Here is a 2,689-nt window from a genome sequence, read left to right on the forward strand (position 1 = left end):
GCATTACTTAAAAAGTAATGTCACAAATCAGAAAATTGTATTTAACATCATGTGAACATACAAACAAAAAAATTAATGACACTAATTTTATATCATTGTAAATTTGCTTTCCACACACTTTAAGTACTTCTTCATATACCACAGCAAAAACTATAGTCTGAGAAACTTCAAACATGATTAAAGGCAAGTGAACAGTCAGTAAAAAAAAAAGAAAAAGAAAAGAAAGAAAGAATATTCAGCCATTATTTACCCATGCTTATGTTGTACCAAAGTGGTTTGACTTTCTTATTTGTACAAAAATACACAATTTTTAACACCACAACAATGTTAGAAATAAACATACCAAAAACTCCTAATGTAATACATTTGCATAAGTATCCAAGCATAAAACTTAAAGTATCCTCAAGCCATACAATATCATGGATTTGTGTGACAATAGCCTGAAATTTAATTCATGAATCATTGAATCATTGACAAAAAAACAAAAAAAAACATGCAAACTTCTGCTATCAAATCACCAAGTTCAAATGGTGAACCAAATCAACTGGTTAATTTAAAAGAAATGTCTCAATGATTTGTATGCTGATCCATTTCAGCTCACTTATTCATTCATTCAGTCAGTCACAGTGGTTGTTGGATGTGAAGATTAAAATAACTTTCATTTTGGGTGATCTATTCATTTAAACAAGAACCAGCACAGGTGTCACAAACACTGGTGATTATCTGAAAAGGTCTTTTTAAAGCATTATCCCTCACTTTCAACTCAGGAAGTCCCTAAGGGACATATAAGGAACACACAGGTTCAGTCATGTGACAATATGTGAATTTTTGTTGCCATGGCAACATTTCCAAAATGGTGGCCTTTCTAATTAGCACATGTTGCAGTGTCAGCAATTTTTAAAAGCGCTTGTTTTTGTTACTAAAGGTATGTTTCAACCCATGCAACAATTCTAATGTTTTAATAACCTATCTTAGATTACACTGATTTTAATACATTTCTTGAACAAATTGATATAAAACAAGTTACGAAAATATTGTGGTGACACATATGTCACATCGGGCTGTTAACCTTAAAACAGTAGGTGGAATTTTGATGTGACATATTTGTCACAATTTTGTGTTGCATACAATTGCAATGTTGCATAACATTGTTTTGCATACAATAATTAACTTAATGCATTGTGCACAGAAGAAATTAAAGTGCCAAAGGTGATAACAATGGTTTGATCAGAGTGATCAAGTTTTTATTTCACTGACCATTGTATTGTTTGCTTGTTTACAATTTTATTGCACAATATACACATTTTAGCAATGTTATTGAACTACGTGCATGTTTAACCTCCAGTGTGAGATAGTTATTTATTTTTATTCAGTTTTATTCAAAAATTTCTAAAAATAAATTTCTGGTTAAACCATATACTTGAAAAGGTAGAATTTTGATATGTTACAAAAGAGTATTTACATGTAAAATGTAATGGTCACAGTTATGCGGTTTTGAAATATGTTGTGGCAAAGCAAATAAAATGCAAAACTGAATTACTTCTGAAAAAGGTTTTTGTTTTATCTTGCCAGAAAAGTAACAATTTTGATATGTTGTGAAAAAGCAAATAAACAGAATTTTTTTTTTGCTGTTATTTAGCAAAAAAAAAACTGACAAAATTTATTTTTTTCAAATGAGAAATAAATGCCCAATGTAAAATATATGTAACATTAAAAATGTATCATAAACGCCCAATGTAACTTATATGTCACATTACAGATCTTTTACAAGGAGATGTTGAATTTCAAAAACAACTGCAGAAACATGTTATAAGTGGTCCATTTGGTCTGTTTTATATGCCCCATAATTTTCCTATAAGGAGAAATTGGTCTGGGCTCTTATAGGTTAATGCATTAAGTTTTAAGCACACATATACACATTCTGCTAGTAAAGAGACTACAAATATTTCAAGAAAAAGAGTTTGTCCTTCAGTGTTTCAGTGTGTGTGGCTATTGGGTGTCTTGAAGTTTCTGAGATCAAGTGCACTAACTTTCTTGAACCTGTGGGTGGCACAAAGATCACCTGAGCACTGTCATGAACTTGTGATTTATGTAAGCTTGAATGTGTGTATGTGAGAGGATTACATTTTCACTCTGGACTTTATCCACTGCTTCCTGCCCAGCTTTGCCAGTCAGTCACAATCAGACTAATGGAGTGAAGTTTATCAGAGCAAGATGAACTTTGACCTGTAAAGCATAAACAAGTCAGGACAGGGTGAGGTTCATAACCGACACTTAGCCTTATCCTGTGTACAAAAATTCCCACAAACGCACACTCATTTTTAATTGAACCCTGAATAGAAGGAAGATCAAGAGTGTCTTTTCCTGCCGCTGTAGAAAAGAATAAAAGCAAGGTATGACCTACCACAGAGAGGACAAAGAGATGACTCTGTAACAAGTAAACCAAGACATTTGCTGAAACATGGGATGAAACACTGTCATCCATCTGAATCCGCTCTCATTCTGTTGCGCCGTCTTTCTATCTCACTTTCTTTCTGGTATCAAAGCGACATTGCTTTGGCTAATCAGCTACTCCTTTGATCCCTGTCTGTCAGGATCCCTGGGGACTCTGGGATGCCCTTTTATCTGCCTGACTACTGGGTCCTTTCAGAGAAGAGAGTGATAATCTGATTAACTGTAATACTTATCC

Source organism: Sinocyclocheilus grahami, unplaced genomic scaffold (assembly GCF_001515645.1).
Source record: "Sinocyclocheilus grahami isolate Dianchi unplaced genomic scaffold, SAMN03320097.WGS_v1.1 scaffold59.1, whole genome shotgun sequence".
NCBI classification, from domain to species: Eukaryota; Metazoa; Chordata; class Actinopteri; order Cypriniformes; family Cyprinidae; genus Sinocyclocheilus; species Sinocyclocheilus grahami.